Genomic DNA, 25,293 nt, shown 5'->3' with positions numbered 1-25,293 from the left:
TCCTGAGAAGCCTTGACTAAGATTGGAGCTTTAGTATTTGATAGAATGTATCATGGTAACCACTTGGACCAACATTCTAAAATGTTTTTTTTTGAAGTTCAGTTTCTTGGAACTGAAGAAATGGCTCAGCAGTTAAGCACGTGCTGCTCTTATAGAGGAGTGGAATTTGAATTTGGCTCCCAACACTCATGTTAGGTAGCTTAGCTGCAACTTCACTTCCAGAAATCCAGTACCATCTTTTGGTATTTGCAGATGCGCGCACACACACACATACACACACACACACACACACACACACACACACACACACACACACACACCACATTAGATTTATTTATTTATTTGTGCATATGGGGGTTTTATCTGCATGGATGTCTGTGTACTTGTATGGCTAGTGTCTATGGTGGCCAGAAAGGTCATCAAATCCCCAGAAACTGGAGTGACAGACCATGGTAAATGGCCTTATGGGTGCTGGAAACTGAACCAGGGTTCTCTGGAAGATTATCCAGTGCTTTTAACCAATTAACTGTATCTCCAGATGAAAGAGACTGCTTTTTAAAAAATATTTGAAGAGCTCTGGTTGTTCTTGGGGAGTCAGGTTCTATTCCTAGCACCCATATAGCAGCTCACAACAATCCATAACTCCAGTTTCATCTTTATAGCAAGGAAGTCATGCACATAAAATAAAAATAAATCTGTTTTTAAGTGTTGTGGGGCATGTGCATATGTGTATGCATGTGTATGTGTGTACACACATGTGTATGTGTTTATGTGTCTTATATTCATGTGAGTGCACAGATGACACACTTGTAAGAGCACATGCTAAGGCCAGAGCAGGATATCAGATGTCATCCTGGATAGCTCTCTATCTTGAAGAGTCTCTCAGTGAGTCTCTATCTTGCCATGCGGGTCTAGGCTACCCAGTTAGTGAGCTCTGTCTCTGCCTGTCTCTTTCCCCAGCACTAGGGCTACAGGCACAGGCAACTATGCCCGGCTTTTTAGGTGGCTGACTTGAAACTTGGGTCTTGAGGATTGCAGGGCAAGCACTTTAACCCATGACCCCTCTCACCAGCCATTTTTCTTTTAATGTCTGTAAGCTCTATAAAACTTTCTTCATTCCTGATACTGTTCATTTGGCTGTTCTCTCTCTATTTAGTAACCCAGCCTCAGGCAGATAGATCACTTTTATCCTTCTACGTAAAGAGTCTGTTCAGTGCCCAGTTCCAGTTTTATTCCTCAGTTGGGTCTATTTAGGTCTCTTCCTGTAGATCTAAAGGTGGGGACTCGGATTATTTATTTAAACTCTTTCACAATTCCTGATGCAAGACTTTAAAGCTATGAATTTCCCTCTAAGCCCTTCATTATCTGCAATTTCTTGATTTGGGCATTTTTGTCAGTGTTGTTCAACTAAAAATACTGTTTGATATCTTTTCTGGCATCTTAAAGCCATGAATTATTTAAAAGCAAAACTAATTACCTCCTAATGTTGAGGAGCCTTCTGGCCCTACATTTATTGTTAATTTCTAATTTAATGTGTTGGAGCCAGAATTTATTTTCTACAGAATATTCAACTTTTTAACTTCATGGAGCCTGGTATTGTAGCCCAATGTATGACTGCCACTGGGGACTAATCCATGTGCAATTAGAAGGGATGTGTGAGTATTTTGGATATCCATGTGTTTCTCAGTGGCAATTGAGAAGTGGGTAATGGTAATGTTTACTTTGTCAAATTTATTGATACTTATTTTGAGTTGCTGAGTGAAGAATGTTCAAACTTCTATGATTATGAATTTGTCATTTCTCATTTTCTTTCTGGGTTGTTTCTTATTTTTGTTTTTAAAAGCTCTGTTGTAGGGCCTATGTACATTTAATATATTTATAGTCTTTTTCTCAACTTTATTATTTCTTGGAAAAACCATACACTGTGCTTTGATCATATTCACTAACCTCTTGGATCCACCCCTATTTGCTACTGACCCAAATGTGTATATTCTGTTGTTTGTTATTCTCAACCCATCAAATATATCTTATCATGCCCATATAGTATTGGATATGATCTTGGGGTTGACCTACAAAGGGCCACGCCCTAAACAAAACAAATTCTTCCAGCATCTATATGTTTGCAGAAACTCTTTAGCTAGGAATGGGATTTGCTGTCCAACACACACACACACACACACACACACACACACACACACACACACACACACACAACTGGGATTTTGCCTAGATTGAGTTGGCACAGTGTTGTTGTAAAATTATAAAAATGGTTATCTTTTACCCTGCACTAGATCCAGCACCACAGTGCCCCAAGGTATCTGGTAGATATCTTCATCTCAGTCAGCAAAGCCTCTCACCCTCTCTGCTCCATCCCATGTCACACTGCCAATGACTTCTCTCTGAGCCTGGCAACAATCTCTCTACCCATCTAGTTCACGAGGCAAGTTGCCACCATGCCAGAAACATACATCCCAATTCCATTGTGGCTTAGTGTCTCCGGCTGCCACATACTCTCTTAAACTTAAATCGCCACATGAAAGAACAAACTCACAATAACCTCTGATCCAATTAATAAGATATAATTCCCCACCTAAATATACAAAGCCCTGTACACATCCGTCCCTTTAAAATCTTCATAACAACCTGTAAATGTGCAGAGAGGAATCTTAACATCAGCCTCCATGTTCTATCCCTGCTTCTTCTGCCTCCTCCCAGTCTTCTCTCACTCTAAAACTTTTCTCCCGCCCATCTTTCTTTCTCTTCCAATGACAAGCCTCGTTCTATCTTGTACCTGCCCACACCTGCGTGATGACATCATCCTACAGAACAGGTCTTGTACACGCTATCATAACTGCTGCACTTCATCTGTGCAGTTGCCCTGATGTTTCTAAAGACACTGTATTGTTGCAGTTGTCCATCACCTCTTGCTCTTACACTCTTTCTTCTGTCTCTTCCACAATGTTCCTGAGCTTTGGGAGGAGGAGTGTGATACAGATGCTCCAATCAGGGCTGAGCTTTCCATGGTCTCTTATTTTCTACACCTTGACCAGTCATGGTTATCTGTATTAATCGCCATCCCCTGCAAAAAGAAGTGTTGAGAGATGCACTAATCTATGTGTATAACAACAAGTCATTAATACTGTTATTAATACTAAAACGTCATTGTTAAAAAGTCTGTTTAAAACTGTGTTTCTTTGGCAGATTAATAGTTCTCCTTTAGGGCCTAAATCCAGTCTAGGTATATGTCTTTCTGACATGGTGACCTCATTATCTGTGTTCAACCAGCCTATTCCAGACAAACAGAACCAATGGGACATGCAGAGATTATAAAAGAGACTGTAAGATTTACTCACACAGATATGAAGATTGAAAAATGCTGTTATATGATGTCCACCACTTGCAGAACCAGAAAGGCTATGGAGGATTAAATGTGAGCACAAAGGCTTGATCCAGGGCAGCAAGTGCTGGGTTTCTTAATCAGAGACCAATTAATCACCTGCAAATTAAGAGGCCACAGGTCAGTCCAGCATTTTGAAGGCCTATAGTTCTGACATTGGAAAACAGGAGAAGATGAATAAACCATATCCTAAAAACTCAGTAAGTTTGCCTTTAGTCCTCCTCTGTGCTCTGCCTGTCCTGGGAGACTGGCATGTGCCCACACACATTGGTAAGGACCAATCCAAGAGGATTCAAATGCCATCCTCTACCAAATCACTGCAGACATAGCAAGACATAATACCTGAATACACTTTAACCAATCAGGCTGACACATGGAGTTAATCAGCATAACCATGCCCCATCTAACACAGAACAAATATCCTTTAGGTCTTATGGGAAGCACACATGGAGCCCTCTTAGCTCTGGTTCTCATGATTTATCTTTTCCCATCATTCTGCTCTTGACCTATCCTTTTATACTGAAGGTATTTTCAGACAGCACTTAGTTTGGCCTCACATTTTATCCAGTCTGTCAATCTCTGCTTTTTAATTGGTGTGTTCATTCCATTTTTAAATTTACCATATTGCTATTTTTCTGTTTATACATCTGTTCTTTGCTCCTTATTCCCACATTTCCTCGCTTTGCTTGTATTAATTGGATATTTTTAGCATATCTCTCCTGTACTGACTCATCTGCCATATCACTTAGTTTTTTGCTTAGTGGTTTCTCTAGAGTTTGTGTTATGTGTCTATAATATATCACAGTACCATACCACTTTTATAGCATTAAGAACAATGAATGGTACCATGCCTGACTTTTTGCCATTTTATTTACATATGATATTTATTTAAGTTTAGTATTATTATAATGTAACATTCATTATTATTCATTTTAGTTTAATAAATAATTTTCAATTCATAAATGAATTGAATGGACAGTTCTTCCATATTTACTCATGTGGTTACCATTTTCTGTTCTTTCATATAGAATTGAATTCACATCTACAAATCATATGTGATGCTGAATTAACTTACCTTTTATTCTACTTTGGAAAAACCTTTGAAGAATATGAGGATATTTTAATTGATGCTAGTGTAGATTTTGAGGTGATTTTTTTCCATTACTTGAATAACTTACAGTTGCTCCATAATCTTTTGCTTGACCTTTTTATGAATATTTAAAACCTGTTTGTCTTTATAATCATTTTAATAATCTTCTATTATATGCATGATAAAAGTGTTCTTTGAATTTTCGATAAGTGTATTTTATTGAATTTCCTAATTATATAGTTTTATATAATTTTATTAAATTTAGAAAAATAACTGTGATTAGCTATTATTTGCATAGTTTTTCTGCCCATTTTTTATTTTTCTTCTAGCAATTTCCTTATGTTCAATGTCTAGATACTTTTCCACAGATAATATGTATTTGTCAACTTTTTGAAAATATCAATTTTCATCATTTTGACAAACACATTAGACAAACAGTCTGAAGGTGGCATGGCTTAGCTTGCCTCACAGTTGCAGAGGTATCAGTGCAAAACTGGCTGTATCTGTAGATTCTTCCTGAGATAAAGCAGTGAACATTACAGGAGGAATGTGGGGGTGGACAGAGAGGGCTGCTCATCTCATGGCAATAACCACATGGACTTAATGAATTTGACATCATGGCAGAAGAGCTTGGTCGAGGAAAACTGGATCCTTCATTGTAGCCAAGAAGCAGAGGAAGGCCAAAAGGAAGATCTCAGGACAAAACACACACTTTATAGGTACATCTTCAATGACCTTCTTCCTCCAACTAGGTCTTACCTCTTTGTAGCCTATTGAACTAAAAAATCATTACTTCTGTACTTATGCTCCTTTAACAGATCTCTCAACAGAGCCACCAACTGAGTATCACACTTCTAACATGAGCCTTCGCATGAAAACTTCATATCCATATTATGCAATTATGACCACTAATTTTGGGAGCCATCAGGGAAGTCCTAATTCTCACAATGACTATAAAAATTGGTTGCAATATATCAGATGTGATACCACAGTCCCCTAGAAACCAACTATTCACAGCTTCTCTCAAACAGCTTCCTGACATCTCAGTGTTCATAGAATCCGCTTGGTTAGTTTGGGGATCTTTTGCTTTTTTCAGTATCTACACAATCACATGGAGTTATTGGGTTTGATTAATATTGACTAGGCTTATTACTAGGTGCTTTACTCATTCAAATTAATGTACTAAAAATAGCATCAGATTCTAATTCTTGTGTTCTGAGAGCTTTGTAATATTGGGCAGTTTATTCATTGAACAGAACAAAACCCTTAAGCACAAGATTACAGGTAAGAAAACTTATAGATGCCATTGGCTTCCCTTGCCTTTTCTTTGCTCACCCTTTGCTTCCTTCTATTGATTATCTATCATAGCTAACTGACTCTTTAATGAAAATCCAAAACCTTACAGGAGAGGATAGACTAGGATATCACTATTTTGCCATTCATTTATTCAGTCAAATAAATCATAATTTTCTTAGTAATTGGATAGATTCTAGGGATGAAGTTGAAATGATTCTTATCCCGATTAAAAAAATCAAAAGTCTCATGGGAGATAATTTAGCAGAACCTTATATAAATATATAAGTTAAATATATTTTGTATTTTATAAGATTATAAAGTGTTTGTCCATAAGAAAGAGTAGAAGGTACTATGAGAATATATGATAGTTTGCTTCCTGCCTAGGCTCTCTAGGATCGATATAGAGTTGAATGAATCTCAATATTTAATAAGGGAATATACAGAAAAAACAAAGCTGAGACAACTGTGGAAAGTTTTATATATCTGACATATCTATAAGGAAGGGTGAATAAAGGAATATTGAGTAGGAAAATAATTATTTTTAATTATGCTTTTAATTTTTTTGAGATCCTTTAGATAACTTCTACCACTCCCTTTCCCCTTTCAATTCTTCTCATACCCTCTACTCCTTCTCAACCTCATTACCTCATCTTTCATTCTTATTGATATAGATAGATAGATAGAGATATAGACATAGATATATTATATGCACACATGTGCATGCGTACACACACACACACACACACACCCTAGTGAGTCCATTTACTGTTAGCCATATGTACACGTGTTTAGGAATGACCCCTTGGGACTGAATAACCTATCAGGGACTTCATTATTTTAGCTCTACGAAAGGTCTTCATCAGGTTGATGATGAGCCCCAGAGCAACAGATGACCTTCTAAAGAACTCCTTTGTGGATAAAGAATGGCTTGGTCCATTACCCACATTGAGATATGTCACTCCTCCAGTACCATTCCCTTGAAGGCAGATCTGAGTCATGCGTTATCATAACTGAACCATGGGACAAATCAGAACTGCTCCTCTAGCAAGATACAAGTAGCTCCTCCAAAATCATTCAAAAAGTTTACATAACTGCATGGCATGCTGCAGTGGGGAAAATGAGGGGCTCAAAACAGAGGATGAAAATAATTTGACTAAGTTGTCAAGGTTAGACCATTACTGTATTTTAGTAGAAGATCCTTGATGGAAAGCATTCTGTACTTTTTGTTTTCTTTTTATTACTGGTTATCTTATTTATTTGCATTTCAAATGTTATCCCCGTTCCCAGTTTACCCTCCACAAACCCCTATTCCTTCCCCCTGCCTCTATGAGGGTGCTCACCCACCTGCCCACCCATTCCTGCCTCAGCACCCTACCCTGGGTCATCTAACCTCCACAGGACCAAGGTCCCGCCCCCAGTGATGCCCACTAAGGCCATCCTCTGCTACATATCCAGCTGGAGCCATGGGTCCCCCATGTGTACTCTGGTTGGTGGTTTAGTCCCTGGGAGCTTGGGATGTCTTGGTTGCTATGGGTGCTCAGCTCCCACAGCACTTGCCCTAACTTCTCCATCGGGCTCCCACTGCTCAGTCTGATGTTTGGATGCATACATCTTCATTTTATTGGTTAGGCTCTGGCAGATCACAGCAAAGCATGGATGCTACAGTCCTACTCAGAAGGGGAATAATCTCTGGGAAGTAGAGGGAGAGAGGGGTATGGGAGGAGGAGAGAAGAAGGAGGGAAATGGGGGCGGTTCAGGTATAGGAGGAAATGGAGGTGGAGTAGAAAGGAGGGTCAGGAATTTGAAAGTAGATGTGTAGCAGTCAGGGAGGTGGACCTGGGGGTAGTCACTAGGAAGTCCCAGATGTGAGGGACCCAAGAGGTTCTTAGGATCCAACATGGAGGACATTAGCCAAAATATCCAACAAAGGGGGAGAGAACCTGTAGAGACCATATCCAGTGGATAGGCGCTGCTCCTAGTTGAGGGCTAGGGCCACCCACCCACCTTAAAAACATTAATCCAGAATTCCTCCTGACAAAAGTACTGCGAGGACAAAGAGTGGAGCAGAGACTGAAGGAAAGGCCATCCAGAGACCACTCTGTAATCCTGGTATAGTTTCTTTACAAAGTCATAGGTAAATTAAAAAGCAGAATAAAGCTATTTGACCACATTAAAACTCACATTAGCAGGGCTTAGAGGTCTGTCCTCTCAGGGATTGGGAAATTAAAAATTATTTATCTTGCATTGCCATGCTGCTAGTAAACATGTAGCATAAATTTCACCTATAAGTTACAAGCATGACCTTAAGAACCTTCTTTGGTTCCAGCTGATGGAACAAGGCTAAGCAATGGTTGACTGGATCTTTCCCTTTCTATCTTGCTTTTCTTGACCTCAACAGGTCATAGTTGCAACCTCACCTACTGTTGTGGTAGCTTTGATTGTTGAACAGCAGGTATTCAAATATCTATGGTCAATCTGCTCCATAGCAATATTGAAAGCAGCAGTGCACAGTTTAAGAAATACATAAAAATCAATGGGGCAAATTTATGTACCAGGAGATCTACATTTCTAACTAAGTGCCAGATTTTCCATTTATAATTTTTGCAAATGAAACACTTTGGGTAGCCATAAATAGTGACCTCTCTGAACCTTCCTGTGTGAATTATGATCATGCAGTAATAAACAGAGAGCAGTACTTGATTTGTAGGCTGAACTATACAAAGCAAGAACTCAATGCTAATGCCTTTGATCATTCTAATTCATTTTTACTGGCCTAAAGGGACATGATAAACAGTCTTTTATAACAGCGTTCCCTTCTGTTCTGAGTATGCCTAGGGTCTGGCTTTCTCCATACCACCGTACTTAGCATTGTATATGATATCAAGAGGACATCACTAAATACTTGTTTATAAATAGGGTAGTCCAAGACAGCATGGACACTGTCTAATTCAACCTTCCTTCAGGGAGACCACCCTCAGATTCAGCTTCTATCCTCTTGGGGTTCCAAATAATTCAGTCAACCACACTATTTCTTTTCACTATCAATCAATATGTGCTATAGTTTCTAGAATCTGGATGCATGAGGTTTCTCATTTAGAAGGGTCCTTGGAGATAATCCAGGGATAATAATTGTAATTTATTTCGTTAGCACAAAAAGAAAAATGGGTTGTCTTTTAAAACGATACCTTCCAAAGGGAGGTAAGGCTGTGAACCAAGTCACATCCCACCCAGCTGACAGATCAGTTTGAAGATTTCCCAGTCAAGGAAATGCTGCTCCCTAAAAAGATCACCTCGTGCCTGGTTGATGGAGAGCCATCCCATAGCACTGGGTGAATCTGTGCCTCTGAACTCCTAACCTTCACTCTTCTATCTTCTGAAGTCACAAGAATAAACATTCCTATTCGATGTAATAGTGATAATAATTTAGACGTTTGAACACATATTTTCCTGAACTCCTTTTCTATGTATTTATCTCTAAGCTTTTACCACTATTGACACCCTTTTCTATAATGCTTAACGCTTTCTGACTGGAGAGAGAGAGAGAGAGAGAGAGAGAGAGAGAGAGAGAGAGAGAGAGAGAGAGAGAGAGAGAGTATGTTTGTGCGAGCATGCAGGTACCTCTGTGTCGCGGACATTGGTTCTGCTTTTCCTGTGTGGAGATCCTCCCCTTAGGTAGGATAAATAAGCAACAGACAAGCTGGAGCCTTCTCTCACCCTGTCATCTGTTAGCATGACATCATCTCTTCCAAGAAGCAGGCATTAAGCTGTCTTGTTTTCCTTCTCTCACTAAACCTAATTTCAAATGCTGTTTGCCAAATCTCAGAGATGCTTTTTAGTTCATGTCTTGCTTCACATTGCTAATGCATCTGATACTGTTGATCAATTTCTTTCTCCTGAAATTCTCTACTCCCTCAGTGTCAACAAAGTCTTTTTTTCCCTTCTTGGGCTTCCTCAGGGTTCCTTTTCCCTGTTGTAATTGCTGTGTTCACCAAAACTCTAACCTTGATATAAACTTTGTCCTTGAGTGAGTCATTCAGTCCCACTGTCTGAACTACCCTGTGCTCTGATGATACCAAATGTTACCTCCAGGACAGCTCTCTCTCTCTCTCTCTAAGGTCAAGATTATCGGTGTATTGATGCTCCATAGGACTACAATTGGGCTGGTTGCCTCCGCACCGCATGCCCAGATTGTACCCTGCTCCTTCTTACCAACAGTGTTCCATCTCAGTGACTAGGAACACTGTAGACTCATTATTGGAATAGGAACTCATGTCCTTTCTTTCTATAATCCGTTCAAATACAAACCACCAAAACCTGCTGCTTTTGCTATCCGTGGTTCCTTAGCACAGCCCCTCATTTTGGTTTAATGGCTCTATTCTCCTGCCTAAAGCTGTTATCTAACAGTTGCTTGCTCTCTCCGTCTCTCTCTATATGTCTCTCCATATATAGTACTCTCTGTGACTGTCTCTGTCTCAGTGTGTCTCTCTCTAGTGCTCTTTCTGTCTCTGTGTGTCTGTTTCTATGTTTCTAGTGCTCATCTCTAATGTCTTCTCTGTGTCTCTGTCTCCCTGTCTCTGTGTGTATCTCTCTGTGTATCTGTTTCTCTCTGTCTCTTCATCTCTGTCTCTCTCTTTCTCTCATTCCTATTTAACCAGAGTGATCTATTCAAGCATAAATCTGATCTGCTTATGCCCCTTTCCCCCTTTACCAACAACAACAAAAAAACCCTAAGCACTGTATTAAGGGTTATCATGGTTAATTGTGATCATGACCTTGATTGGATAGAGAAATACTTCTACAAGTATCTGCATGGATGTTTCATGAGGTTCTAGCAAAGTGAATGGCTTAATTCATTCATCGAAGTGCTGAGACTATAGAAGGTGGGGCCTGGATGGATGAAGTAGATAGGGGTGTCTTTGAGTGACTTCTGCCCTGTGACTTCTTTTTAGGTCTCCACTCTATCGCCACTCTAATGTGGAACAGCCATGCTCAGTATGTGAGGGAAACTGCTGCAACTGCCAGCAACAGAAGCCTCTCCCCATTTGAGTTGATTATGCTAAAGAGCCAAATACATCATACAATGAGATCATGACAAACACCAGAGTATTAGTGAGTTGTTACACAAACTAATGTTCCACTTTATAGCTCCCTTACTGCTCTAGAACATGCTTAAGTGTTAGTATAATTCCAACATGTAGCATGGTGTTTCTGCTCTTGTCTTTGCTGACATATTTTTCCAGAATAGAATGTCCATTCTGTTTATCTTCTTTCGGTGAATTTTTACCTTCTCCCTTTGCTTGGTGAACTTCTCTAGGAAATATATCCCCAACATCGCAAAATACCTGCTTATCCTCTATGTTCCCACAACACCATGAGCTAAGGCCTTACCCATCCCTCTGTACATATCAGTTCCGTGTGCATCTGTGTATGTGCCTGTTTCCTTCCTGGCAACAACCAGTTTAAGACTTTATTTCTATTCTTTATTCTCTTCCTTTTCCTTATAGTTTCTATGGATAGTTTTATAAAAGTTTAGAGTAATATATTATTAGCTAATGAGCTTTATCCTCTGCACTAGGATATAAGTATTTTTAATATTAGTGTGCTTCTACTTTTATGCAAACAATATTTGAAAACATAGCCACATAGAGAGTTATTTAATTGCTGGAATGTGATTGTGAATTTTAAAACAATGAGTATATTTGCTTTAACTTACAGAAAAATGTCATGGTCTTGATTCCCAAATTCCTTCAACAAATGATCACTTTATAGAATAAATACATATAGACATAGATAGGCAAACTCATTATTTATTCTGTTTTCAAGAAACTCTAAGCTTAATAAAGAAATAACAGATTATATTTCTTTTTTATGTTTTGATTAATTTTTATTTTTATTTATTGTTTGAAATTTCATACAATATATTTTGATCACATTCTCTTCTCTCCTCCAACTTCTCTGAGATTCTTCCTCACCTCTATACCTACCCAATTTCATGTTCTATCTCTCTCAAAATAAAAAAAGAAGCTCACACACAAACAACAAAAAATCATGGAGTCTAATTCTTGCTGGCCAACTAGAATAACATAAGACTTGCCTTGAAGTCATACCCAGGATCAACCCATTGAAAAAAAAGACTCAATTTTCCTTCTCCAGCAGGTATTGATTCGAAATAGTTCCTTGACTAGAAGTGGGACTCAGCGTCCACTACCCTTCTCTGTGCTAGAGTGTTGTCTGGCTTGGGCTCATACATGTCTTCTGTGTGCTGGCACAATCTCTGTGAGTTCATATGTGCATCAGCCTGCTGCGTTTGGGAAATGGGGTTTTCTTAAAATCATCTACCATCTCTGACTCTTACAATCTTTCTGCCTCCTTGTCTGCATAGCTCCCTGAGCCTTTTCAAAGGGTCTTTAATGTTACTTATCTGTTCCTATATCCTTTGAGAATTCCACAGGACACATTTTGATCACATTCATTCTCTCCTACCTTCTCCCTATTTCACACCCATTCAATGTTTTGCCCTCACTTTATCTTTCAATTGAGTCTAGTCAGTACTATTTATGACCTCCTGGATGAGTAGCTATCCACTGGAATATGTTCAATCAATCAACAGGCAAACCCTGAAAAAAAGTGAACCCTCCTTCTCCTGGCAGGTATCACTGACCAGTAGCTCCTCCCTCAGCTATGGGTACACTGTCATGCCTACCACCTCCTCCCTTACTGAGATTTTATCTGCTTTGAGCTTGCACAGGTCTTGTGTACGCTGCCACAACTTCTGTGAGTTCATTTTTACAACTTCCATATTGTGTCTAGAAAACACTTTTATTTTATTGTAGTCATCCACAACCTCTGGCTCTAATAGTATTTCTGTCTCCACACTCCCATTCCACAATGATCCCTGGGCCCTTCGGTGTGTGTATGATATAGATGGTCCATTTAGCTGAACACTCCACAATCTCTTATTCTCTGCATCCTCACCATTGAAGAGGAGGAGGAGAAACAAGAAACAACATAAAGATTTGGAGAAGAGCAACTGGGTGCCTTATCATTAGTTGAGGGGTGCAGTAATCTATGGGTATAAGGATAAGTCATTAAGAGTCAGTTTAATACTATGTCCCTTTAGCAGAGTAAGAGAAAAAGGGTCTTTCTTATGATCTATGATACTTTTTTATTTTATTTTTCTTGGCTATTTTATGTATTTACATTTCAAATGTTATCTCCTGTCCCCCCTCCACATGTCTCTATGAAGATGCTCCCATTCCCACCTCAACTCTCTAGCATTCCTCTACATTTGGAGAAATGAAACATCACAGGACCAAGGGCTTTCCCTCTTATTAATGCTGGACAATGCCATCCTCCGTTACATATGCAGCTGGAGCCATGAGTCCCTCCATATGTGTGCACTGGTTGGTGGTTTAGTCCCTGGGAGTTCTGGTGTGGTCTGGTTGGTTGATATTGTTATTCTTCCTATGGGGTTGCAAACCCCTTCAACTCCTTTAGTTCTTGATTTCTTTCTCTAACTCCTCCATTAGGGTCCCCATGCTCAGTCCAATGGTTAGCTGCAAGCCTCCTCATTTGTATCAGTAAAGCTCTGGCAGAGCTTCTCAGGAGACATCCATATCAGGTTCCTGTCAGCAAGCACTTCTTGGCATCAGTAATAGTGACTGGGTTTGGTGATAACCACTTATATTAGACCAAAAGCTTGGATTACCCAAGATACAATCCACAGACCACATGATGATCTTCGAGAAAGATAGCCAAAGTTCTGGTGCTTCAGTCCTTCTTAGAAGGGGGAACAAAATACTCGTGGGAGGAAATACATGTCTATGGTACTTTTAATTGCAGGATTTGGGCCCTGATAACTATCCCAGATATGTATTACATCTGGTGGAGCAAGTCTTAAACCCAATTAGAAAGTGATTGACTAATTCCCATATTTGTGCCTCTGCTCCACCAGTGGGCACTTGCCACTCTAGTCATTATTTCAAGTCACACTGTTTGTCCTGCCATAGCACACACAGCACAGTCCAGCATTCTGATAGCTAGTTAATAAGAATAAAGCTTCCAAGTCAGCATCAGCTTAATTTCTTCCTGTTCTATGATTCAGACATGTTTTATCTTCAGCAATAAGGTCTCACTGCCAAGTTCTGGAGAGCAACCAAGAACAATCGTCATATCTGTAATATTTGATGATCTATGGGAACTTACTGACCAATGACCCCAAGAGAGAAACCCATTCATGAGACTAGGCCTTGTATTTGTTAGCCTATAGCATCATTGTTGCTCCATTACATATGATACTGTCATATAGGTAGTGATTATATTAACAATAGCTAACATTTATTAAGGCTTAGCATGTAACTCACTGAGAAAACACTTTTTAGCATGTGTAAAGCCTTGGATTTTATACACAGTGCCACTAAAAGAATGAGGAGGAGAGGGGAAAGAGAAGAGAAAGGAAGAAGGAGCAGCTCAGGCTTACATCCATTATATGATTCTGCTTCATAATCAGACAGTCAGTAGGCTACAACTGTTGTCCCATTTTATGGTGAAGAAATGCTGAGGGATTTGAACTCATCCCTATGCTAAGTGACCTGCAGTACTACAACACAGTATGAGAGAAGCCATGGGAAGATTCAGAGAAGAGAAAACTGGATGGCTTACCACCAGAGGGGTCAGAGACAACTTCACCAAGGAGGTGGCATTTGATCTGTGCATGGATAACTGAGTAAGTTTAGGCCCTTCAGAGAGAAAAGCATGCTAAGCAGAAGAAACATGAGGGGGATGCATGACATATACAGTACAAAGAAAAGGAGATTGACCATTTGGAAAATAAGCTGGATGAAATCTTAGTAGGAGGTCCCTGACATCATAATACAATTATGTGACTTTCCTCCTGGATCTATACACAATCTATGAGGATTTTAAAGCAGAGGAGTATATAGTGTGGTCTCCACTATACACTATAAGACTATAGTCAAGAGAAGAGCCTGGAGGCTTAGTTATAAATAACAAAAATATTTACTAAGCAACTCATATACCCCAGACATGCTATTGTACAAGTGAGCAAGACACAGCAAAAATCCTTCTCTTCATCGAGTTTTGGTTAAAGGACACAAACAATATAGATGTTTACTGAATAAATATGCATACATCCATACAGACATACAGAGAGACAGATGATAGAAAAATAGATACATAGATATAGATAGATGATAGATAGATAGATAGATAGATAGATAGATAGATAGATAGATAGATAGATAGATAGATGAGCAGACCAATATGTTTGCATATAGCTGTGTAGGTTTTTGTTATATATTTAGTTATTTAGAAAACAGAAAGAAATAATCAATATAGAAATGGAAAGTTCTTGGGTAGATGGAAAGATATTTAGAACTTTAAATCCAGTTCTAGGGAACAATCTTATTGAGAAAGTTCACATAAGCAAATATGAAATAGGTCAGACAATTATCAGGTTGGGTAAAGAGTATTATTGGAGCAAGATCATGGGTGTGCAATGCAGTATTGAGAATGCAGTAAAGAGGCTAAGTGGTTGGGTAAAGTGGTTGAGAAAGTACACAGAGGGAAAAGACATCCAGAGGGAGTGAAGTGAAGGATTCACCTCAGGTAGTGACTGACATTAACAGCCACACACCCCAAGCAGAAAGGTACCATTGTGTTTCTGAAGGGTGACTGGCCTCTTTGTAGAGAATATGTGATGGGATGAGAGCCATGAGGAGTGACATGATGAGACTGTTATCACAAGCCATGCTGTCTTGCTCTGGGGTCAGCTGTAACTAGTTGGTGTGGTCAATTGTGCTGGCAAATTAGATGCAGGATGAATATGTAAGAAGGGGCAAGATCTAGAATGTGCCAGTGTGTGGACTCAGTAATAACTGTTATTCGTTTTTCTATGCTGCTCGGTTTGTGTTTTTATACGTGTGCACATACTTTTATATACTGTGTTTTTAGCCTTTTATATCAGGCTATAAAAACTTCTGACAGATAATTGGGAGTCTCTGTGAAGTATGTGCTTGTGAATATATACATATCGTGCTGCTTTTGATTAAGACTTCAGCTTTCTGGAGGGCTTTCTCTTCCCATTTATGCTCACGGCATACCTGTTATAGGAAAACTAAACTGAATATGAAAATAATGTATTAAATTATCTCTAAATCTGGTATCTTGAGTCACATGGGTGTGAGGGTGCATCAGAAAGAGAATTAATGTGATAATAATTTTATATTTAGAATAATTTTTAAGTCGAATATATCCAATATATGCCCAATACCTGGATATAACATACAATGATTGTCTGTGAAGTATTAAAATTAATTAGAAATGTGAAACTTGGACTTTCTTTAAAATGGCCTGAAATATTTAACTTGTATCTATTTTTGAGTTTTTGCCATTTATTATATGTTAAAATTTATATAGCTAAGATCCTCTGCTGTTGAAAACTGACATATCTAGGGTGTCTTTATTACTAACTTTAATTTTCCCTTCTCCCTCATTTAAAAATGCATACAATATGTCAATTCTAAGCTAACATTTAAAATTAAAAACACAAAAATATGTATTGTTTCTCTTAGAGGAAACATGAATCATGTAAGGAGTCATTCCCTGCCACTTTATACAAGCATCCCAGAAGTCTTTCAGAGTAAACACACACACACACGCGCGCGCGCGCGCGCGCGCGCGCGCGCACAAAAATAAGAAAGAAAGAGATAGAGAGTGGAAGGAAGGAAGGAAGGAAGGAAGGAAGGAAGGAAGGAAGGAAGGAAGGAAGGAAGAAAAGAAGGAAGAATTGGCTAAACACTTGCATTTGGAAAGTAATTTAAAGCAAGGGGTGGAATCAGTATTAAAACCCTTCTAGACATTTATCCCAGACTTTCTTTCAGCCAGGTAATTAAAAAATAGGACGGAGTCACTGCTATCTACAACACCAAAGAGCCTAGGTTTCCTAGAAAGACATCTTTACCTGGCCCTTAGTCATAAAGACAATTTCTCTGGTGGGTAGCAGAGAAACTAATTCCAACTACTTAGTGTATTGAAATTACCTCTTTCCAGTGACTCTGGGCAAAACCAAAACAGCACATTGCCCAAATCAATAGTTTATGCTATTGATCACTTAGCAGTCAGTTCAACTAATACCCAGGATGCACATGTGGGTCTTCAGTAGCACCAGCCTTGCTTTCGTTGTCTACCAAGGGCTTCCTTCTGGTTAGACTCACCCTGATTCATTTCAGACTTAAGAGGAACTTTACATTTATTTCAAATCTACATGCTACTTAAAGAGTCACACAACTTCTTGTTCCTGCAGGTCTTCCAAATTGTGTGGATTTCTTTAATTTCAAAGATGCTGTCTACAAAAACAATATAATGACATGTAGCTTTATAAGCAAAGGTAGCAATACACAATGTAGCCCCTGAAGAGCTTTCAAACTACATGCAGCAATGGGCTTTCTGGAGCACAATCTTACATTTATTTGTACATATACTACATCACTAAAGCATCAATGGATAATGGGGTACCACCAGTGAGATCGAAGGGTAACTTAGGAGCATTTTCCCATGCTCATGATTAGATAAGAACTGAGCATCCAGTTTCCTGACCAGAGTCCATGGTTCTAGTACCTGGCCTGCTGTTTGGTAAATGACCAAGTTACTGACAGTCAATCAGACAGAAACTAGAATCGGGTTCCCTCCATTAGGATAAAAACTTACCAAGGATTTTGTGCAGAAAAGAGCCTGACCACTTCCTCCTGCTAGACTGCAAGGCATGTTCTAGCAGAGATGAGCAGTAACAACCTTGTGCCAGACCAGGGTTTGGCTCACATATGTGGGCATCAGAGAGTGATTCTGCAGGAGGTGACTGAAGGAAGTGACTGTTACTTGCATCTAAAGGACTGAGTAAGAATGTGATGGGTATATATAACAGACAAAGCTGGGTGGATAAGCAGCTCTATCTGTGCAGAAAACAAAGGGCTCAGGTATATATTAACCAACAGAGAAAGGCCTTATTCGCTGCAGATCAGTGCTGAATTCTGAGAGAAATGAGTCTATAAAGATCATCTCCAGAGTGGAACTTTCTGAATAGACACTAAGGGGCATGAATTAGAGCCCTGAGAAACCAAAAAAGGATAAATTTAGCAGCATTAATGCATCATGAAATTTGACAACTATTTACTGTGTTTATGGTTCCGGCTCAGAATCTAGTGAGTGTCACTCCCCCTGTTACAGATACTTATGTTCTGGACATGAATGAAAGAACTAGCCATTCATTTTTATCAATGTTTAATAAATAATGAGCATTGATCTAAAAGGCTGCTCTTGCAGATTCTATAGACCTTTGTTTATAAAACTACATGGTATTATTTTGCCCTCATAGAAGGCCTCTTTGGAATTAAACAAAGCTGCAAGGGACAAATTGGGGAAATAGGGAAGAATAGGAAATTGTATGGCTTTTTAAGTAGTATGTAGACTTGGAAAAATTTAATGTTTCTCTTAGGTCTTAAAAGAATCAGCGTGTGTCTAACCAGAAGGGAATCCTCGATAAAGGCTAAAAGCAAAACATGGCCGGTGATGTTGAGTACCAAAGGCATTCAGCCCTCATGTGTGCCTCGTGGGTTGAACCAATTGCTAAGTGATCAATAGCATAACCTTTTGATTTAGGCTCTGCTGTTTTGTTTTTGCTGAGAGTCACCTGGGAAGAGAGCATTTCAGTAGAGAAATAGCCTTCATCAGATTGGCCTGTGGGTGTACCTGTGGGACATTTTCTTAACTAATGCTTGATGTGAGAAAGAACTAGACCGTGGTGAATGCCACTATCTCCTACACAGGTGGTTCTGGGTTATTTATGAGCAAACCACGAGAAGCAAGCAGTAAACACCAGTTCTCTAGGTCGAGTTTCTGCCCATCGGCCTTCCTTGATCATAGACTAGAACCTATAAGCAAAACAAAACTCCCCAAGTTTTTTGAGACCTAGGCTTTATCATAGCAGTAGAGAAAACCAGAATAGTAGATAAGGACCGGCAGAGTCCTGGCAGGATTTATCACCTTTCCAAGACTACAAATCTTTCAAATGGTGGGATACCTTTGCAGTCCTGAGCAGGGATGCTTAGCCCCAGATCACCTTGGCTTTGCCATCGCTACAGACTCTGATGAAAGATGAAGATCAAAGGGACTTTAGAAATCATTTATGTGAGAGATTCTATGTGTGCCATCCCTAGGAGGAAAGGATTAAGATTAAAAGCAAGACACCCATCTTGACTATAAAGTTTACAGAGTCCTCAAAAGCTTAGTAATCAAGATGAGTAGGAAGGAACTTAGAACTTATTTGCAAATTTAATTCCGCTCCTTTCTACTGCACTGGCCCTCCTCCATTGATCAGGCATGGCTAGCAATTTCCCAGGCTTCACTATGCCACATTGACCTGGGTTTTCCAGAAAATCACTTACTTTCTAGGGAATAAATCCAATGCTTTGAGGGTCTCAATATCCTCTTTCCATGTTGACATATAATCAAATACTGAAAGGCCCATGTAGGGTCTCCTGAGGTGACTACCTCAACAGTGGTGTTCAACGTTGGTGGAATGTCCAAGTTACTCAAGGAAATTTGTTATTTAAGGAAGTACCAATGTCTAGATCTCACTCCAAACACATAAACTAGGAACTATGGAGAAAGGCTAGGTTATTGGTATCATTTTCACTCCTCTGTGATTGTTACATGGAACCAGGGCTCTAAATCACTATATAAGAAGATCCTGCCTTGGTACAATGTAGCAGTCATTGTCACTATCCTAAGAATTAGGACTTGGACATTACCCTCACCACCTTATGTCTTACATTGGTTTGTGTTGCCATTCATTTCTCTGACAGGATATTTGTGGAGGTAGGAACCATAACTTGGTTTGCGTACCATTAACTCCACACTAGCTAGCTAGTGGATGGAATCCAGTAGGCAGTCAATGAGAATTTGCCCAAAATATCACCTCCTTTCAGCTCCCAGATTCATGAGTGCTATTGAAATAATTCAGACAAGATACACAGAGTGTAGTGTAGAAAATAGGTAGCATTTTATAAAGTAAACCTTTGCAAGGAGTGGGAATGGGAAATGGCCACAGGAACCATGGCAGAACAGAACATTTCAAGGCACAAGAGCGAATCTTGCATAAGTCATTCAGAGAGTGAGAGGGGATAGTATTATGTCAATCTAGCTCAGACAAGCTTTCAATTATCTGTAAAGCCTTCTAAATCACACAGATTTTTCCAAAGGGTGATTTACTGTCCGGTGAATGAAGGATTATTGGTATGGATGTCTTTGTTCCTTATCAGGAAGCGTCCACCTTAACCGGTGGTTCTCAACCTTCTTAATGCTATGACCCTTAAAGACAGTTCCTCATGTTATGGTGACCCCTCCCACCAATCATAAAACTATTTCATAACTACTTCATAAAGGTAATTTTGCTACTGTTATGAATAATAGTATAAATGTAGGATACACAGGATATCTGATACTTACTACCAGGTTGAGAACCACCAACCTAGATAGTACTCTGAGATGTTCAGAATGCCGTGTTTCCTCATCTCACGTTAGCCTAAGACCAGAGTCTTGTGGCTAAGGTTGCTGGTTTTACAGTGTGCTAATTAACAGAAAGGGGTCAACTACAATGACCCCCCCAAGCTTGCTAATATCTTCTCTAGTTCCTTAGAAAGGGGTGAATGAATTAGTCCCTAGAAATGGTGCCAACTATGTGAATCAGTACATGACTGGGATGTATCGCATAGGAAAGCTGTCAGAGCTGGATACTGGCTTTTTAGTGAAGGTTCTGATGCTCTCCAAACATGCTGCCCTTTTGAAAGGCCCTGACTTCTGGGTCTCATTCTGTTTTAACAATTACCAGCAGCGCTTCCTAAACTAGGCTTCCTGGAATCCTCAGGGACAGTGAATGAGAGAGAGCTGTGCTCTAAGGCAAGTACAGAAAAGTCTATTTTTTTCTGATTCTGGTATTATCATCCTAGCAAAAAGAGTGTAGCAGCTAAAGGAAAACAGTTTCCAAGCATGGTTCTGGGATATGCGAAGACCTCTCTGGATACATATTTCTCTCACATGGGGTGATTTCCGGCAGGGATTTGACTCAGAGTTCTGTGAGAACTGAACAGCTGACACAGTCAGGTTGCTATTCTCTAGAAGGTCTGTGGATGCACATGTAAACACAGGTGGGGTTTTTTTTTCAGGAAAAGCCTCAAAGAAAGGAAGCCCATGCATTCCGTTTCATCTGCCCAAGCAGAATGTGCTGGCAGATGGACTGAGTCACCCACTTCCTATGCTGGCAACTTATTAACCACCACTGATTTTCAGGCTCAGCTGAGGGCATTTACTAAGAGTACATTTCCAGGTAGGGATGCACTCTTCCAGCTGCAAAGGGGTTTGGTTTTGCTCATCGCTCCCTAAAGGGGTCTCTGCAAGTGAGGTTTCCCTAAAGACCTGCAATGGAGGTCTTTAGGAAAAAGAATCACAGCAAAATAAATTTTCCTTTTTGTCTTAATTAAAATGTCAGTTCCAGGAGTAAGATAGAGTGTCCCAGAATAAGATACACTGTGCAAAGCAAATGGGAAAGTAAGGGTTGTTGTTGTTGTTGCTGTTGTTGTTGCTGTTGTTGTTGTTGTTGTTGTTGTTGTTGTTGTTGTTGGAGTGTTGGGTCTTATCTTGAGCCTCTGGGTCTCAGTGGAGTGCCTGACAGAAGTTGGGATGCAGACATCTGACTCCCTCCCATTTCCCTAGTGTCCAACTCAATCGTCTGGTTGATACTTGTGACTTCTATTTACATTGAAATCAAAACTTACATTTTCAGGGGAGGTAAGGGTAGGTCTAGGAATTCATTCATTTAGATGTTGCAAATAAAACCCCAACACTTGCATTTCCTGAAATGTTTATAGTTAAGGCTCCAGAAGAATTTTTTCTCTCTTTGTTCACAGAGATAATGTTAGGTTTCACGGAAGTATACATTTTACTTACAGAAATTAGGTTCCATCCACTCTGTAAACTATGCTATATTATTATCACTGAATCTGCCTTCAACTAAAAATAGCAACTATGTTCACATGCTACTTAAAAGTGATGACAACGCTTTTCTTTTTTTCTTACTTCAACTTACTGCTTTGCTCCTGAATCATCTGGTCCTGGGCAGGGGTAGAGAAATTGCACCTCTAGTGCTGAAGAAACTGCATTTCTAGTGAGTTTCCAGATGATACTAATGGCGATACTAATACTAATGCATATGAACAGCCCAGTGGGATTATTAAGAATGTGTCACATTAAGAATGTGAAAAACTACATCCATGGATGCGGAGAGTCTCATTCCCATGTGCTCATGAATAGCACTAACCACTCTGAGGAGATGGTCCTCAGCTGAAGCTAGTTAGCCGAAACAAGGGTTCAAGTCCACACTTCCCAATGTGGCCAGTGACTCATGATAGAGAACTGAGAGAAGGTGGGTTTTATTCAGTGGCTGACAAATGGAAGAGCCTTAGTGCCTTAGTCGGGTTTCAGTGCTGTGAAGAGTCACCATGACTAAGGTAGCTCTCGTAAACAACAACATTTCATTATGGCTGCCTTACAGTTTCAGAGGTTCAGTCCTTTATCATCATGGTGGGAAATATGGCATCAGACAGGAGGCAGGCATAGTGATAGGAGAGCCTAGACTTCTATATCTTGATCTGAAGACAGCCAGGAGGAGACTGGAATTCCACACTGTGGGGAACTTACCATAGGAGACCTCAAGCCCGCCCCACAGTGACATACTTCCTCCAACCACACCTATTCCAACAAGGCCACACCTATCCCAGTAAGGCACACCTCTTAATAGTGCCACTCGCCATGGGCCAACCATTCAAACACCTGATTTTATGGGAGCTAAATCTGTTCAAACCACCATACTTAGAAACCAGCCTCCAAATTCCAGGGATGATGACAGAGAAAAGTCAGCAAATGCAGAGGGAAGTGTTCCTGTCCAGTCACTCGGGAGATACCACTTTATTTCCCTTTGTGGTCTAGTACTATTCTGGTCATGTAGTACGTAGGCTGGTATGTGTTCTTAACCTGAAGGTTAATGCTGCAAAGGAAACAGAACAGATACAATATGAAGACAAAAATGGCAATCTGTTCATCTGATCCAGTCTCTCAGACACTTGCTGGACCAAGTGAAGAGACAATTTTTAACTAAAAGTGGATTTTGGGTTCCTGAAGAATACCCAACAGAGGTTCTATATACAGCAAACTTAGCTAAGACTAATAATGTAGCGCCTGGTTCAATAACCTCTAAAACTAGTGTATATGTGCTCTATTTCTGACGGTGTAGGTGTCTGTGTGCCTATGTACTTGGAGGTTAGAGAGCAGCCTCCAGTATCACTCTTCAGGAGCTGTTCTTGATTTTGAGACAGGATCTCCCGTAGGCCCTGTGGCTAATTCATTAGGCCAGGCAGGCTGGCAGAGCCCAGAGATCCTTCTGTCTCTATCTTTCAAGCCCTGAGATTACAAACCACATCTCTATGCCCAGCTTTGGATACAGGAACTAGGTATGAACCCAGAATTTCATATTCTTCTTATGCAGTGCATACTTTACTAACTGAGCTATGTCTCCAGTCCCCCAAGTCAGTACTATTTTAAAAGTAACTGAGTGAAATTGGAGTGTTTAGGATTTGAACCAAGTACAATCACTAGGAAGCAGAATAGAGTGGATTCAAGAAGAGATTTGAAGATCAGAAGAGCTCCTCAAATTTCAAGCAACCTCTTCCTTTTCAGGCCTAAGTCCCTGGATGCTCCTGGAAAACCCACTTTTGCTTCTGGGTTTCCCTGCGAAGTCTCGTAGTTTTGTTTAAAGACTAATGCCCATTGGAAAGGTACGCATGGCCTGCAAATTTAACAATTGAGTCTGGTACTAGACAGAGTGAATTCAGGAAGACCTACAGTTTTAGTTATGGAAGCCATCCTGTGTTTCAGCCTTGGTTTTTTAAAAGTCACAAACAAAAGTTCAAAGAGATCAAGAGATTCTTTTCTCCAAAAAAGTCATAACCAATCTCCCAAAACTCAGGAAAAACCACAAACTTGGCACTGTCGAAATGGGCTAAGCCTAGCAAGAGAGAGGAAAAGAAGTCTAGGGATACACCTTAGCCTGAAGCACGCTGCCTGAAGGGAGGTACAATGTGAGGACGAAGAGGAAGATGCAGAGGAGCTAACAATCCATCCCTCTGTGGTAACACTGGCTCCAAACAGAAGGCCTGAGGCTTCCTTTCACCTAGTCCTTTCATGAGCCTCTTCAGTCACAGAGCCAGACAGTTGTCTGCTCTCTTACCTCTGCCAGCATCCAAGGACAAACGCTCATCATCACTGAGGCTGTGTCTCCCTCATGGATATTTCTGCTTCTACTGAATCAGCTTCCTGTGAAGACATTGGAGTTCTGTCTGCTCCAGCATACTCCTGTTCAGGTGGTCTAGTGCCTATGGGATATTTGCAGCTTCTCACCTCACGCTCTGGTTTCTCCTCCCCTTGCTTTTCAACATTATTTCTTTATCCTTAATGTTACTTTTGTGTCTTTGTTAGAAGCAGGGTTCCACTGTGAATATCAGGCTAGCCATGATTTTACTAGGTAGCCCAGGATAGCCTCAAACTTAACTTAGTCTTCAGCCTCCTGGTGCTAAGATTATAGGTACATCCTTCCAGTACCAGTGTACTTTTGTGCAAATTATATTCCGCCCATGGGGTATTTGAGCCTACCCTGTACTTTCACAGACAGCTTAAGCTGTGTCTCATGATGACTTCCCAAAGTAAAATTCTCCCTCTACACATACTACCAAGCTCAAATATGCCTCCATGAAGATGCCTTCAAATTTACCAGTTAGAATTGATTTCTCCCTCTCTTTGGTAACCCAAGAGCATTTTCAGTCATGAGCCCAACTTAATTAATATCCATATGAAGCCATGCTTATGAGCACATACGCCTTATTGTCACTGATCTTGGAAACAACTGAATTTAAAGGTCATTTATCTTAATTCCGGGATTCCCATGACTCCTACACAGTTGCCAAAATTGTCATTGATTGTCTTCATTCTTTTACCATAATTAAAGAAATGGGACTCAAACACTGCTCAGAGCAAATTGAATCATGGCATATATCTCACAACTTATTTGGTGGATTTTTAAGAGCTTAAAGGCAGTCCTAGCACAACTAAAGCTAACACATTCTTGCTTGCATCTCTGGAAAGCTCACTGGGTGGGCCCCTGTGCTCTTGCTTCACTATGGGAATGTCTGTCTGTACTGTACTATGCTCACTATTCCTGACATGTCACTTCTTAGCTCTGTCCTGTGGGTATTTTCAAAATCTTGGTAACTAGATTGTTAGCTGCATTTTTTTTCTCTGAGTCCTCATAAAATGATCCCCAACACATAGTAACTACTGTGCCAGAAATAATGGGGTTGGACCTGTGATAAGGCAGGTAGGTTGATAA

The 25,293-nt window shown here is 40.0% G+C and overlaps 1 protein-coding gene and 1 long non-coding RNA gene across 5 annotated transcripts in view; one reads left to right on the top strand and one right to left on the bottom strand.

Annotated features, from left to right (window-relative positions):
* The window catches only part of Ppp2r2b (protein phosphatase 2, regulatory subunit B, beta), a 452,614-nt gene that overhangs the window by 60,917 nt on the left and 366,404 nt on the right, over positions 1-25,293 (top strand). The window lies entirely within an intron of this gene.
* Positions 2,399-9,761, bottom strand: LOC108353168 (uncharacterized). Its single transcript, XR_001842094.3, has 3 exons — positions 9,402-9,761; positions 3,354-3,496; positions 2,399-3,079 (listed from the first exon to the last, which is right to left on the bottom strand). It is a non-coding gene; the product is annotated as an uncharacterized LOC108353168 (long non-coding RNA).

The sequence above is a fragment of the Rattus norvegicus genome, chromosome 18 (genome assembly GCF_036323735.1).
Source record: "Rattus norvegicus strain BN/NHsdMcwi chromosome 18, GRCr8, whole genome shotgun sequence".
NCBI classification, from domain to species: Eukaryota; Metazoa; Chordata; class Mammalia; order Rodentia; family Muridae; genus Rattus; species Rattus norvegicus.
This window is presented reverse-complemented; position numbering and strand designations above follow the sequence as displayed.